The sequence below is a fragment of the Eptatretus burgeri genome, chromosome 20 (assembly GCF_056783735.1).
Source record: "Eptatretus burgeri isolate ZD-2024b chromosome 20, Ebu_testis_v1, whole genome shotgun sequence".
In the NCBI taxonomy this organism is placed as follows: Eukaryota; Metazoa; Chordata; class Myxini; order Myxiniformes; family Myxinidae; genus Eptatretus; species Eptatretus burgeri.
Window position 1 is genome coordinate 1914524 of NC_140980.1, and position 16606 is coordinate 1931129.

At 51.4% G+C, this 16606-nt stretch overlaps 1 long non-coding RNA gene across 2 annotated transcripts in view; it reads right to left on the reverse strand.

Moving 5' to 3' along the window:
* Nucleotides 1–532: 532 nt before the first annotated feature.
* LOC147008294 (uncharacterized) overlaps nt 533–16606 on the reverse strand; it is a 34020-nt gene continuing 17946 nt past the window's right edge. Inside the window, exons 5-6 of one of the 2 annotated variants that reach the window (XR_015053486.1) lie at nt 2827–2919; nt 533–2144 (exon numbers count right to left, since the gene is read on the reverse strand). This is a non-coding gene — a long non-coding RNA (uncharacterized LOC147008294). Of the gene's footprint in view, nt 2920–16606 lie in introns of both variants that reach the window. The other variant, XR_015053487.1, reaches the window with a different exon arrangement.

Genomic DNA, 16606 nt, shown 5'->3' on the forward strand with positions numbered 1-16606 from the left:
TCATCGTCCTGCCCATTACCTCGTGATCATCATTCCTCATGGCTGCTCCACGACCATCCTCCACCTCCACTACCACCAGAGCTGAGTTCCCCGGTTTTTGCCCTTTCCCGTCTGAGATTGAGTCCAGAGTGAGGAGCCTTAGTTGTTTAGATTTTGTTGATTCACATCATATATAATTAATTATTTATCAACTGCATTCCCTTCCTCCCATCCCAAGTCACCGTCATCTCCTCGCGATCACCATCCACTGGTTATTTTTGTTTGAGTTCAGGAATAAACCCATTTGTTTTAAAAGAGCTAAGGTTCTCGTGTCTCTCAGTTCTTGCGCGTACAAATCCACCATTAATTTGGAACATCTGCACAGGAGTTAAGCCGTTCGGAACATCGCGGGATTTTAACCTCCCGCTGCAAGGAGCTCGACATCGGTTGTGCCGTTGACGCTACAATACTCCTCCACTTCCCTCGTTCCTCAGCCAACTCTCTCCACTCTCCAACCAGCCCCACCTTATGGATATCCCTCCTCACACAAACAACAGCGTAATTTTCACTTTTATTAAAAACTGAAAATTTACAACAGCAAGGCAAATGAGCGAAAAGGAAATGACAGTTGAATACATCATAATTGTTTCCACATCAAGGCAACGGACCGATTAGCTGAAAAAAAACAAAAATAAAAAAGAAAACATCTTGCACATCCAAGTTGGCTTTGGTTTAACTCTTGAAATTGCATTTCTCCATCAGTGAAGCATTATTTAGCAGCTTACCGACTTGTTATATCGATGATACCTCAAGTGAGGAAACAATTACATAATATGACACACCTGGCCAAAAACTGCAAATAGGTATTTGTAATGTTTTAACAATAAGAATATTTCCACAGCAACCCAGTGTTAACGAGGAAGGTCCTTAATCATTCCGGAACCTTGTAAGACCTGCCCTCTTAAGGTTACAGGCTACGTAGTCCTTTCATCTTGGTTGGGCCTTATTCCAGTAGATTCAATGATGTTACATTCATAATAACAGTAGGAACATTTAAAAGTTGCATTCTGTACAGAAACGCAGGTTTGTGGCCGACGTGTAGAATTTATTGCAATTTTTACCTTGAAATATCCGTAATATGCCTGATTGAAAAAATATATATATAAAAATATCCTGCAAAGAAATGTGATTCCAAATGTTAATACATTTCCTTCTGTTATTGCTTTTAACAAGAACAACAAACAAATATTTATCCCATTTAATACTGCTGCTGCTCTTCATGGGATAAGTAAAGGAACAGAACCATTTGATTGGAATGACTGATGATGCATTCGTTCACAAATGAATGTCCCTCTTCCTTTTCCACTGCGGCCGTTCCTTTTGCTCTTATTATTCACACACAAAAGATGTATTTTGGAGTTAACCTCAAGAATAAAATTCACGGCAGTTTTAAAAACTATCTTCTCAATCATTTCCATATTTTGGCACATTTTCATGGTCTTGGTTTTTGTTTTGTTTTTCTTAAATTCTCATTGTTTTTTGCATTGAATATACTGTGTATATATATATATATATATATATATATATATATATATATATATATATATATATATATATATATATATATATATATCGAACTGACTTTCTGAAATTGTAGATGGGGGAACATTCTAATTTAATACATTGGGTCCGCGTTATAAGTTTCGGAAAACCAGTCTCGTACGGTGTCTGCATAATGTGGCCATTTATAACAGGTGGCCGGTTTTACTTTTGCTTGTGCCTTTCAACGTTTTATGGTGATTTCCATTAGCGGTTTGCGATCTAATCTAATCTTGCGCATTACAAAATACAGCTCACAGATCTAATTCTACGTTGGACAGCCAAGTCACAGCACTGTCTGTTGTTCGGTGGATCGCCCTAACTCCTTCAAATTTCCGTCGGTAGCACTCGTTCACATGTGAAGAATAGTCTGATCTGGGTGATCACGGTTACGGTTAGGACGTGGTGTGAAATCCTTGCATGGAGAGTCCGGATCCTGAGGTCGAAACTTGGAGGCTCTTCTGTCAGATAGTGGTTTTCCATAATTTGGAATGACGGACACAATGCGACTTCTTTTAATACCTTTGCACCTGCAGTTCATCGCCATTTCTTCAGCATTTTGAGACCTGTCAGCACAAAGTTTATCATGGCCAGTGTCCAAATGTTACAAAAAGAAATATTGAAGCAAAGCTGATAACTTTTGCTATTACTTTGAGAGAGAGAAAAAACAAAAAAACCTCAAAAAAAACTTTAGCATCGTTTCAATAAATGATATAAAACATAAAAATAACTTTAAAACACCTCTATAATATGTTTATCTACAATGTGCATCGGCAGATTGACCAAAAACCAGAAGAAAAAAATAGAATATTAATCAATCTTACGATTACAAACTTCCCGAAGCCCCCAAAGAAATGTATCTCAATTGAGATTTTTTTTTTCTTTCACGACAAAGATAATTTTTATTCCTAAGTTCATGCGTGCGTAAAAAGAGTCGAAAGATGAAAACGAAATCACGTGGACAGGATAAAACAGGAAACGAAGAAGAGCGATCAGTAACTTTCAGATATCAAGGCAAAACATATCGAGGCAACATCATACGTGGGTTTTCCTTTTTTGTTGTTTTCATTCACCTTCTTGTGCATGACTTAAATAAGAAGTGCAAGTGTATGATTAAAATAATGTACAATTAGGATCCAGGGGTTGTTTAGATTTGCATAAGACATGTGTGCTTCTCTCATGGATTTGCACATTCATAGCAAACATGTGACAGCCTGCGCACGATTCCTTTACAAAATGGCTTCTTACATGAAGTCTCTTCTTGCATAATCCATCCACTGCTATAAAACCGACTCGTATTTTTTGATTCCAATTCTTAATTTTCGTTGATTTATGTTCTCCCTGAAAAAAGCAAAGAAATTTTAAAGGCCATTAGTGCTCGAGTCCAAGGTAAGGTCATCTTTTGTGTCATTTGTGTTTATGGTAAGACAAACAAGCAGCTCATACTATGTGTTAAGTTCACAAATATTGTATTTCAGACATCAGTAAGCACCCCAAAAAAAGTATGCAATTCCTTTCTGACAATGTTTCCAAAATGTTTCATATTTTGTTCATGGAAGATATGGACCAGAAGGTCACTAGACAGATAACCAGTTAAAACAACACACACGCACGCACACGCACACACACACACGTATATGAACACATATATGCACGTACATACGGAAGTGGATACTTCGAGACCTGGGAGGGCTCCATTTCACCTTCTGAAACTCGCATATGGAGATAACACACACACACACACACACACACACACACACACACACACACACACACACACACACACACACACACACACACACACACACACACACACACACACACACACACACACACACACACACACACACACACACCTCAAACCTTGAAGAGGCCATTATAAGGATAATTCCTTTCCACTATAAAGTAACAGATTGAGCTCGTTGGTGTTCTTATTTTATCTTCAGTGAGTTGTTGGCATTCTTGTCTTCTTCTCTGACATGTATCACGTGTTGAAATCGGCATCAACCCAAATCGGAGCTTCTTAATGATTGGTTGTCTTCCACATGGATAAGATGACCCAGTAGGCAAAGTCTTCTCGCTGCAATAATATATTGTTGTGGTTACCAAATTCGCAAACCACCATTCAGGTCCCTTAGGTGAGGTATCTCGGTAAGTGCATGTGTAGTTAGGCCCAAACCCGTTGTCTAGTGGGAATACATGTCATTTATGCGTGCTGCGACTCTTCAGAATAGCCGTTTTTCTTTTACTATCTTTATTTTGGACCAACCGCCATGATTACAACCACAACCACCGCTTCACCACAACCGCCACGACCTTCACGTCACACCTCGCAACCGTAGCATCGCCACCGTTCTTGCCCCGCTGTGGGTACCGGTGTTGGACTTGTGTAGGGCGCACGTTGAACAGCGTGTACAAAATCACGGATTTTGTGCTTCAAAAACGGATCAAAAACCACACACGCCCACTTTTTGCCGTCCAATCGGTGAGCGAGGGGCGATTTGGCCCCGCCTCCAGAACGATCGATATATGCAAATTTGTGGATCAAAAAGCCTTCACGCCCACTTTTTCTCGGGCCAATGGGGAGCGAGGTGAAAGGTCGAAGGGAGGGGGTCAAAGGCGAAGCTACGGGGGGATAAAAAGGACGGTGTTCGTCAGTCAAGAGAACGAGAAAGAGTCAGAGGGTGTGGAAGTCTGGAGCCCGAAGCCTGCAGTAGCTGGAGAAGCTGAAGAGAGTCGCGAAGGGGAGAGTCGATCGGAGAGTCCAACGAGGAGAGCCCAAAGAGGAGTCCAGGGTGGAAAGTCCAGAGGCGGAGAGGCGGCAACGGCGAAGGCAGACGAGGGGGTGCTCGCGTCGGTGCCGGGAGCTGCACGCCCGAGGGAGGCCGGCAGCGCGACCTGGCCGAGGTGGAGACGCACACCAGGGATAATAAAGATCCTCTATACCCCGAGCATCAGCAACCCCCTCCTGTTTCCCCCCGCGCTGAGATAGTGCGACCAAGGGGGCCCCGTTCCCACCCCCTACCAGACACCGTCCACGAGGCCCGCGGGTTGCGGGGCCATCGCCGCTCCGCGTCTCATCACCAGACGGGTAGGCCCGACCCGGTCTCGGCCTCAGGCCTGCCTCATTCTTGAGGGTATTTCTTTTCCTTGGTTTTGGGTATGTGTTGTCGGCGCCGTCTGTGAAGTAGAATTGTATAAGTGTTGCCGTGTGCTCGGTAGTCGGTATTAGCTCTGCACTGTGTTTTCACTTTTATGTTTGCTTTTTGTGTAAATGGAATTGTGTTTTCTTTTTTTGTGTGCATTTGGTGGAATTGTATTTGTGTGCTTCCCGTGTGCCGCGAATAAATGTGCTTTATTGTTGAACTGTTCTCCCGCTTCGCTTTGTCTTTTCCTCCATTGAATCCCCATCTTGCTTCACGTAAAGGGTTGGTAGTGGGCTGAGTACGCCCGATAATTAATCGAACCGTCGAGGTCGACGATAACACCGCTCGGTTATTCTGATAAGTACGGAACGGGTCGCTTAAGTGGCCCGTGTCCGAAGTCGACCTGCGGCGAGGTGCGATCGCCCGGTCTACCCTCCGCGTGGGTACTTAGGTAGGTCGAATTTGGCGAGCAACCCTATCCCACGCGGGGGCTGATTGGCTCGATCGCGGTGAGACCGAAAGGTCCACCCGTGACTGGTTCCCGGCGTTAGTCCGAGAGGGTCACGACTGGATTGTCCGTCCGGTGGGCGACGTGCCGCGATTCGAGTTACGTGGCCGTCGCACGCCGGCGGGCGCGAATACCGCAACACTGGTGTTAGGAGTGGGATATAAACTCATCGCCCTCCTCGCGGCACTGGTATCGGAGAACAGGAAAACGGGCTCTCCTGTCTCCGGCTAAATTCACGGGAATCGGTCCAGGGGTGAGAGAAGCGACCCCCGATTCCCTCCAAATTACGAGCGAGCAAATTAACCCTTCACGAGAAGCAAGATGGCGTCTCAAGGCGAGCGGGAGCCGGGGGTATTAGAAATGGATGTAGAATGTGTAGGATCCATGGTCCAGGATGGAATCCCCGAGCAGGAAATGTTGATTGTGCAGGAACACGGACTCGCCCAACTGAACCCAGGGCCCGAGGTGGGTGCGGCAGCGGCCGCGGTGTATGACACCTCCCCCCCCCTCTCCACCAAGACCCTTCCCCAACCCCTGCCGAAACGGCTCACTCAAGCGCACCCGACGTGGCCCAGCTATGCGCCATGCTGGCGGCAATGACAAATGAAATAAAAAACGAAATGAAAGACATGAACAAACAAATAAACGAAAAGATGGATACAAATAAAAACGAAATGAAAGACATGAACAAGCAAATGAATGAAGTGAAAACGACGATGGATACAAATACAAACGAAATGAAAGGCATGAACGAAAAGATGGATACAAATACAAATGAAATGAAAAACGAAATGAACAAGCAAATAAACGGAATGGAAGCAAACATGAAGGAAGAAATGAAAGAGCTACGGGGTGAGACGCAGAACATGGGAATGAGCCTGAAAGGAAGCTTGGAAGAACTAAAAAACGAAATGAAAAAGGAAGTCGACACGATACGAGCGGAGGTGACCGGGTTAAAAGAGAAAGTAAAAGGAGTGGGAGTCGCAATGGAAGAAAGTAAACAAGAGAGGGTAAACGAAATAAAGACGGTGGTGGGAAAAATAGACAAAGTAGGAAAAGGATTGGGAGAAGTAAAACAGGGACAAGACCAAATAAAGGAGGAAATCGGGAGGAACACGACGGCGATAGAGGAATTAAAAAGAGAACAAGGGAAAATAAAGGAGGGATTGGGAGCCGTGAAGGAGGACTGTGAGAAAAGACATCGGGAAATGACAGACAAAGTTGAAAACCTGCGAAAGGAGGTAAAAGCGGAGACACAGAAAGGATTAAAGAAGGTGGCGGAGGAATGTAGAAAGAGACATGAGGAGGTAATTAATGAAATGGAGCGGAAAGCCGGAGAAAAGACAGAGGAACTGGGGGAGCAGATAGGAAAAAACCGGGGCGAGACAGAAGAGCAGTTTAGGACAACGAGGGAGGAAATATCCAAGACAAATAAGATGGTGACACAGGTACAAGGGGAGGTGGAGCAAATAAGAGAAAAAGTCGGGGAACTGTCGTTAGGAACGATAGGGGAGGAAATAAATGGGGTAATAAAGGGGAAAATGGAGGAAATGGAGAAGAGACTGACGGATAGGGTGGAGGCCCGGTGTGAGAAGCAGGGTGGCCTCCTTCGGGAACAGGGGGAGAGGATATACTCCCTCGAGGCGGATCGTGCCCAGGTGGGGCCGGTGTCACAGGGCGGAGGAGGAGGCTTGCCCGATGCGGGGGTGAGCATGCCAAGCTTGGGGAGGGTAGAGACCGCGGGGTCTTTTGGCCTAATGGGGGTACCCGGAATGACTGTTCCAGGGGGTGTGCAGAGTGTGAGTCCAATGGCTTGGGAGAATAAGCGGGACGACGTGGGGCACGGACAGACGCAGACAAGGGTGGTGGAGCCCCCGGGCAAATGGCTCGGACCCTGCGGGAGTGAGGCACCGTTGGGACTGGGGAGGTACACTCCGCCCGGAGTCCCTAGGGAACGGGAGGAGACCTCAAAAGAACCGAGGGTGCCGCTACCCCCGTACGATGGCAAGACGGACTTGAGGGCATATATGGCCCAGTTCCAGTGTGTTGCCAGAGGCAATGGCTGGAACGAGGTGCAGGGTGTGGCACAACTCACAGCGGCCCTGCGTGGCGTGGCTTTGGAAGTCCTGACCACGGTACCCAGTGAGGGGCGACCCTGGAGGATCTCCATTCGGCCCTAAAAAACCGATTTGGCATGGACCAGCAGAGCGAGCTTGTTAAAGCTCAGCTCAACGGGCGCAAACGACGTCCCCAGGAATCACTGGGAGAATTGGCACATGACATTCGCCGCTTGGTGGGGATCGCGCACACCAACATGCCGCCGGAGTACCGGGAGGAGATTGCCCTGGACCATTTCCTTCGAGCAATAGGGGGCACCGATGTCGGAGCATTGCTCACCGTATGGCGCCCGGACAACCTCCAGAAGGCGGCTGATACTGCTGCCTGCTGGGAGGCAGCCAGAACGCCATTGGGAGGGGCTGGGCGCCATGCGGTGGCAGTCCGACAGGTGGACCCCGTGCACGACAGTGCGCTGGGAGCCGGGGCAACCCTGGGCGACCAAGCGCGAGTGGAAAGGATGGTGCAGGGCATGTTCGACCGCCGGTTCGGGAGATCTGTGGAGAGGCGGTCGGGCCCGGGAAGGGCGGGAGATGGGCCATCGGGGCGAACCCCAATTCGGAATGGAGGGGTATAATTCGGCGTACTGGAGGCAAACACCTTACCAGAAGAGGTGTTATAATTGTGGCGCAGGGGACCACCTGCAGCGGAGGTGCAACGCCCGCGCAGGGAAAGGCCCCCGCGAAGAGAAGAGCCACGGCCCCCTAGACCACCAACTCCGCCCCGGGTCAATAGGGATAGCCAGGCCCAACCATCCCCCCCCACCAGTCCCCGGGAAACTAAGAAGTGCCGAACATGTAGGGCCGTGTTCGGCAGACTCAGACGGAGAAGAGCCCTCAGAACTGCGACAGGTCATCAGTTGTGGCCAAATTGGCAAAGGTAGCTTAACAATTCGGTGCAAGATTGCCGGCGTAGGGGTAGACGCCGTGGTGGACACAGGAGCAAGCGCCACGATCATCAGCCCTGTGGTCCTTGATTCGAGTGTAGACGGTTGGGATGAGATCCACCGTCTGCAAAACCATAGTTTGCAGCTAGCTACCGGGGCAACGGCCCCTATCATAGGACGTGGTTTCGTGTCGTTTAAATTGGGCACTGTGAAAACCAAGATAGAGGTTTGGGTGGCAGAGGTGTACGACCCATGTCTAATAGGGTTGGATGTGCTGACGGCCGGTGGTTGTAAGATCGACTTGGGCCGGGGGGTCATGCAGTTGGGTGGTGAAGAGTTGCCGTTAGGAGGCGTGAGCACGGATGAGAGGGTGGAGCTGGAGGCTCCTGACTCCGTGGTCATTCCCCCGGGTGCCGAGGCGGTGGTCCCGGCCCGGTGGCGAGCACCCCCAACGTGGCAGGGCCCCTGCGGCCTAGCGGAACTACCGGCAGGGCCGTCAACCCCGGGCTTAGTCGTGGGCCGCACCCTGGTAAGTACCGACGGGCCAGTAGTGCCCGTACGGGTGATAAATGTTAGCACGGAACCACGCACTATCAGGAAGGGCACGAAGGTGGCAGATTGCATCCCAGTAAAAGAGGTCGCAGAGCTGAGGGACGATAACGTCGAGCCGGACCGGCCCCAGAAGGAGTCTCCAGACTCGATTAGGAATTGGCCCGGTCCCATTCGTGAGATGGTAAATCGGAGTAGTGTAGATTTGGAGGAGGCCCAGCGGGAGGCCTTATACAAGCTGGTCGACCGACACATCGGGATCTTCTCCTTGTCACCCGAGGATATTGGACGTACGGGCCTGGTGCAACATCAGATCCACACCAATGGGGCCCGGCCTGTCCGTCAGCCTGCTCGAAGGCTCCCATGGAGCAAAAGAGAGGAGGCTGATGAACAGGTTGAAAAGATGCTCAATGCAGGTGTCATCGAGCCCTCGGGAAGTCCTTGGATGTCACCAGTTGTGCTGGTTAAAAAGAAGGATGGGACCACGCGTTTCTGTGTGGACTATCGCCAGCTGAACAACGTGACACTCAAAGACTCCTATCCCCTGCCTAGAATTGACGATACCCTCGACGCCGTTGCAGGCTCTAAATGGTTCTCAACTTTGGACCTCAAGAGTGGGTATTGGCAGGTGGAGATGGATAAGACGGGGAAGGAGAAAACGGCATTTTCCACAGGGAAGGGACTGTATCAGTTCACTGTGATGCCGTTCGGTTTGTGTAACGCCCCGCCACCTTTGAGAGACTGATGGAGCGTGTACTAGGCGGCATGCCTGGTGTATCTGGATGACGTCCTGGTACACGCTAAAACATTCACCCAGGAGATAGCCAATTTGGACCAGGTGTTTGGGCACCTCAGGCAGGCAGGGCTGAAATTGAGCCCAGAGAAATGCACTTTGTTCGCGACAGAGGTGGCCTATCTCGGACACGTGATAGGCCGCGAGGGGGTGAAGACCGACCCCGGAAAAATTACAGCGGTAGAGGAGTGGCCCGTACCTACAACTGTCAAACAGGTGCGGGGCTTTTGGGACTTTGCTCCTACTACCGGCGTTTCGTGGCAAACTTTGCGGAGATAGCCAGGCCCCTTCACCGGTTGACGGAGAAGGGGTTGAGATTTAATTGGACGGAGGAGTGCCAGGAGGCCTTCCTCAAATTGAAGGGGTGTTTGACATCCGCACCTGTTTTAGCGTACCCCACCGATGACGGGATGTATACCCTGGACACGGATGCAAGCCAGGAAGGATTGGGAGCAGTCTTGTCTCAGACACAGGGGGGCGTGGAAAGAGTGATCGCGTATTACAGTCGGGCCATGAGTAGGCCCGAACGAAATTATTGCGTAACTCGTAAGGAACTATTGGCTATGCTGTCTGCCGTGAGCCATTTCCACCCGTACTTGTACGGGAGGAAATTTTTGGTTCGAACTGACCATTCCTCCTTGCAATGGCTCTTACGGTTCAAGGAACCGGAGGGCCAAATTGCAAGGTGGTTGGAAAAATTGCAGCAGTACGATTTCAGTGTGGTCCATAGAGCCGGTAAGGCTCATGGGAATGCCGATGCGCTCTCTCGACGCCCCTGTCTGAGGGAAAACTGCAAATATTGTACGAGACATGAGGAGAGGGACCAATTGGCAGACGCCTCCCCGAAACTCCCAGTCCGTGCGGCCCGGATGGTAGGCCCAACTTTGCCACTAACCGCGGGAGAGGAATTTGGTGGATTGGCATGGAGCACGGCCCAGCGGGAAGACCCCGTGCTAGGGCCAGTGTACAAATGGGTCCAGGAAAACAGGAGGCCCAGTGGGGAGGAAATCGCCCCATTCGGGGCGCGAACAAAGGCATACTGGGCTCAGTGGAGGACCCTAGAAATGAGGGACAACATCTTGTATCGCAAGTGGGTGGAGATTCCTTCTGAACAAACTTCTTGGCTGGTGATAGTCCCTGATGGGTTTAAGACCCAAATTTTGAAACAGGTGCACGGTACCCGCGCCGGCGGCCATTTGGGCAGGACCAAAACAAAATCTCGGGCCCGCCGGCGGTTCTATTGGGTTAACATGGGGCGCGATGTACAGGACTGGTGTCGAGCATGCGACGCCTGTACTGCAAAAAGGGACCGCCACAGAGGATGAGGGCCCCACTCCAACTACATCAGGTTGGGGCTCCCCTGGAGCGAGTGGCCATGGACATTTTGGGACCACTGCCCCCACTCGCCAGGGTAATAAGTACGTCCTCGTAATTATGGACTATTTCACCAAATGGCCAGAAGCCTTTGCCCTTCCCAGCCAGGAAGCAGGGGTTGTGGCCAAGGCCTTCGTAGAAGGATTTACATGCCGGTATGGGATTCCGCAGGAGCTGCACACGGACCAGGGACGAAATTTTGAGAGTGAATTACTAAAAGAGGTGTGCAGGCTCCTGGAAATTCGAAAAACACGGACAACGCCCCTGAGACCACAGTCTGATGGCATGGTGGAGAGGTTCAACAGGACCCTGGTCCAACAGTTGGCCCTCTTCACCGCCACTAACCAGGAGGACTGGGACGAACACCTTCCGTACCTCCTGATGGCCTATCGCGCGTCCCAGCACGGGTCTACCGCATGTAGTCCGGCGCTGTTGATGTATGGACGGGAGCTGAGAAGCCCCGTCGATTTATTGTGCGGTCCGACGCCTGAGCGGCTTGATAGGCCCCCGGGGGAGGGCTATGCCCGTCGGTTGGAGGAGGGCTTGGAGAAGGTCCACGCCTTCGCACGACACCAGCTCCAACAAGCGGGCATAAAAATGAAGCGCAGGTACGACCACCGGAGCCAGGTGAGCAAATACCCACCGGGGGCAAAGATTTGGTTCTTTAACCCCCGGCGAAGGAAGGGCAGATGCCCGAAGCTCACCTCACCTTGGCAGGGCCCGGGGGTCGTCCTGGCGCAAGTCAGTGACGTGGTCCTAAAAATTAAAATGGGACCACGAGCCCTCCCCCGGATCGTCCACGCGGACCGCCTGAGGCCTTACAAGGGCGACCTTACGCCCTCATGGATATGTCTTGCCGGAGGAGTCGGTGCTGGAACAGCCGCTCCCGCAGAGGCGCAGGGCTCTCAGAGTCTTGCGACGAGTTCACGAGCCCAGTAGGAAGGGAGGAAATTCCCCCCCCCTTGGGAAATTGATTTTTGGGACATTCGAGGACAGTGACAGACTTGTGAATGTGTAGTGGGGACGTAGCTTAGCTACGTAGTGTTAAAAGGAACGTGCTACTAGTTTAAGGGACGACGTGGGAGCACGAGTTAGTTAGGGGATGTAGTTAGAAGGATGGCAGAGTTCAGTGGTGTGTGTGTTGAAGTGTTGAAGAGTTGAGAGGTGAGTACATGGTGAGTGAGTGAGGCCAGCGGGTCTGTGTGTGTGGAGTGAATGGGGAATGCATGGTGCGATGAGTGATTGGGGGGAGGAGTGACTCCCGCCCAAGGGACCCCGGGGTCAGTGTAAAGTGAGTTAGCTGGGTTAGTCAAATTGAAAAATGGAGGTCGTTTTGTTGTTGGTGGGAAAGTAGGCTCGAGACCCATTTGGAGGGGTGCAGGAGCCCTGTTGACGGGCTTGGGAGCGTGGCTGCGAAAGGTGAGTATCGCTGAGTGGGTACCCCGGGCACCAGGCTAGTCGGCCGCGGTAGGCCATGGGCCCATGGGGGGCCGGGATAGAGTAGTGGGCATGGGTGCGCCTGCTTGGTGCGGGGGCCCGGGGCGCCATTAGCCGCGTGGGCAGTGTTGTGGGCACGGGTGACCCTCGGAAAGGGGCCCGGGAGGCCGGCCTGCCACGTGTGCGTTTCAGAGGTGCCATGGGGGGCACTCCCCGGTGTTAGGGAGCTGGTAGGCTCGGAGGCAGTGTAGTGCCCGGGGGTGCCATAGCGGGAGAATCGGCAGAGGGTCGTGCCTGCCAAAGGGAGCCACGTGTCCCAGCCAGGAGACCGTGTGAGGGCACGGAGCGAAAATTGGGGGGCGAGGCCCGAAATTGTAAGGACACCAACACAGGCGACGGGAATCTGGGTTGTTAGAACCAATAGTTTAAGCGAGAGGCGCTTGTTGAAAGCCCCGGGGTAGTTTAACAGTTAAATGGTTAGGGTAGATTAGGAGATGTACCCCTCCGCACCATCCATCCCCTCGCTGTCCTTGTGGGCCGCTGGACCCACTTGGTGTTAAGATCGCCGAACTCTGGGGAGGCCATTCTGAGGCTTCGTTGGGCCTCGACACAGGACGTTAGCTCTCCCTTGTTCCCCTCTGGGAAGGGAACGTAGGGGTTGGGAGTAGGCTAGGTGACAGGATAGGTTAGCCGAACAAGGACGATAAAGGGGGTTAGGGGACGATTTATAGTGGGGAAGTAAAAATAAAAACAACAAAAAAAATAAGTTGGGGCTAAATTGGGGTTTGACAAATTAAGGGAGTGGGTATGTACAGTGACAGGCAAAGGCGATAGGTTGGGAGGGAGACAGGTAGGTAGGTCCAAGTGGCCAGCACCACCGCACTCCCTCCACCAACCTCCACTGAACGGCAAAGGCTGGCCAACTTCATCGGCTGGCCGTGTTTTTCTTCGAGGCAGAGGCTGGCCAGCTTCATCTGCAGCTGCTGTGCTGCAAGGCCTGTGCCGGCTGGATCGTCTGCCGGCTGGCTGTTTTTCTGCAAGGCCTGTGCCGGCCAGTTCATCTGCTGGCTGTTTTTCTTCAAGGCCTGTGCCGGCCAGTTCATCTGCCGGCTGTGTTTGCCTGCAGCGGCCTTCTTCTGCGGGCTGTGTTTGCCTGCTGCCTTTGCCATGCCATGCCCACTGCCCACGTTCACCAGCCCCGTTCAATTTTTGCTTTGCCCCCCCTGTTCGTTTCCATGTGCGCCAGGATCTGAAGGCAACAGTTTGCAAGCTGCAAGAACTGCCCTGTTGGCAGCTACAACACGGGCCTGCAGTGGCAGCCCGTGCACCGTGTTTGTGTCCATGCATCCATTCGTTGTGCTCATTGCGTGTGCCACTTGAGCTGGCACGGAGACTGCGTTTGTGCAGCCCATGCACCGTTGTGGTTCACTGCATTCAGTTCAAACCGTTCATGCATCCATTCGTTGTGCTCATTGCGTGTGCCACTTGAGCTGGCACGGAGACTGCGTTGTGCAGCCCAAGCACCGTAGTGGTTCACTGTGTTCAGTTCAAAAGGGAAGGCCTTGGACTGCGTGTGAGCAGCCAGCCACGTTCCCTGTCACCTGCATTGTTTTGAGCCAGAGACTGCATGCGGGCAGCCTGGCTCCCTGCTAACTGCTTTTCTTTTGCAGAGTTCAGTGATCCTGGGCCATGGTTTAGTGTAAAATTTGTAAGTTAAGGTTAAGATGTACTGTAAATATGAGTGCGCCCCCCGGCATGTCTGTCTAGCGCCGGCAATTTTATTTAAGTCGTCCGTGTGAGTGAGTTTGTTTAGATAGTTACGCAGCCCTCAGGTTATTTATTTTGGGGACACGAATACCATGAATGTCACACTCAGGGATCCGTAGGTAAAATGTACTAGGGGAAAACTACACATGATGGCACACGAAAATTTGACGACTCGGGACGAGTCTGTAAAAAGGGGAGGGGGTAGTGTTGTGGTTACCAAATTCGCAAACCACCATTCAGGTCCCTTAGGTGAGGTATCTCGGTAAGTGCATGTGTAGTTAGGCCCAAACCCGTTGTCTAGTGGGAATACATGTCATTTATGCGTGCTGCGACTCTTCAGGATAGCCGTTTTTCTTTTACTATCTTTATTTTGGACCAACCGCCATGATTACAACCACAACCACCGCTTCACCACAACCGCCACGACCTTCACGTCACACCTCGCAACCGTAGCATCGCCACCGTTCTTGCCCCGCTGTGGGTACCGGTGTTGGACTTGTGTAGGGCGCACGTTGAACAGCGTGTACAAAATCACGGATTTTGTGCTTCAAAAACGGATCAAAAACCACACACGCCCACTTTTTGCCGTCCAATCGGTGAGCGAGGGGCGATTTGGCCCCGCCTCCAGAACGATCGATATATGCAAATTTGTGGATCAAAAAGCCTTCACGCCCACTTTTTCTCGGGCCAATGGGGAGCGAGGTGAAAGGTCGAAGGGAGGGGGTCAAAGGCGAAGCTACGGGGGGATAAAAAGGACGGTGTTCGTCAGTCAAGAGAACGAGAAAGAGTCAGAGGGTGTGGAAGTCTGGAGCCCGAAGCCTGCAGTAGCTGGAGAAGCTGAAGAGAGTCGCGAAGGGGAGAGTCGATCGGAGAGTCCAACGAGGAGAGCCCAAAGAGGAGTCCAGGGTGGAAAGTCCAGAGGCGGAGAGGCGGCAACGGCGAAGGCAGACGAGGGGGTGCTCGCGTCGGTGCCGGGAGCTGCACGCCCGAGGGAGGCCGGCAGCGCGACCTGGCCGAGGTGGAGACGCACACCAGGGATAATAAAGATCCTCTATACCCCGAGCATCAGCAACCCCCTCCTGTTTCCCCCCGCGCTGAGATAGTGCGACCAAGGGGGCCCCGTTCCCACCCCCTACCAGACACCGTCCACGAGGCCCGCGGGTTGCGGGGCCATCGCCGCTCCGCGTCTCATCACCAGACGGGTAGGCCCGACCCGGTCTCGGCCTCAGACCTGCCTCATTCTTGAGGGTATTTCTTTTCCTTGGTTTTGGGTATGTGTTGTCGGCGCCGTCTGTGAAGTAGAATTGTATAAGTGTTGCCGTGTGCTCGGTAGTCGGTATTAGCTCTGCACTGTGTTTTCACTTTTATGTTTGCTTTTTGTGTAAATGGAATTGTGTTTTCTTTTTTTGTGTGCATTTGGTGGAATTGTATTTGTGTGCTTCCCGTGTGCCGCGAATAAATGTGCTTTATTGTTGAACTGTTCTCCCGCTTCGCTTCGTCTTTTCCTCCATTGAATCCCCATCTTGCTTCACGTAAAGGGTTGGTAGTGGGCTGAGTACGCCCGATAATTAATCGAACCGTCGAGGTCGACGATAACACCGCTCGGTTATTCTGATAAGTACGGAACGGGTCGCTTAAGTGGCCCGTGTCCGAAGTCGACCTGCGGCGAGGTGCGATCGCCCGGTCTACCCTCCGCGTGGGTACTTAGGTAGGTCGAATTTGGCGAGCAACCCTATCCCACGCGGGGGCTGATTGGCTCGATCGCGGTGAGACCGAAAGGTCCACCCGTGACTGGTTTCCGGCGTTAGTCCGAGAGGGTCACGACTGGATTGTCCGTCCGGTGGGCGACGTGCCGCGATTCGAGTTACGTGGCCGTCGCACGCCGGCGGGCGCGAAGACCGCAACAATATTCAAGTAACTCGTCCATCTGGAAACTATCTCCCCACTTGTACACTTCTATAATCCTGTCCATGATTGAGCCTTCACTGATATCTAATATGCTTTGGAGGCACTTGTTGTGAACGGCCTCAATCTTTCTGGAGATATCTTTGTTGTTGATCAATGTCTCAACCCCACCCCTGAATACAGAAATGTGTCGGGCTCCAACAAACATTCTCAAGGCATAGGCAATCCTGTTTTCCACATCCTATGTGATTCAATAATTGCCACGAGGTATCTGAAATCAGTCACTGCCTTGAAAGCTCCCCACTGATATATATTTGTTGTATGTTCTCTTCATCCTCACATCATATCACCCCTACTACCAGCACCTTCGTTTTTGGCATGCTTCTCATTAACCCTCATTCTGATGTTCTCATTCTCATCTCATCACATTAAACCTCAATCTGCTCTCATTATACTTTCTATCATGGTTTCCTCTGAAACGGCATCATCAGCAATCAACAATTTGGCCACTCAGTGTTGCAGGCCTTGTAGCCCTCTTTATTCACTCA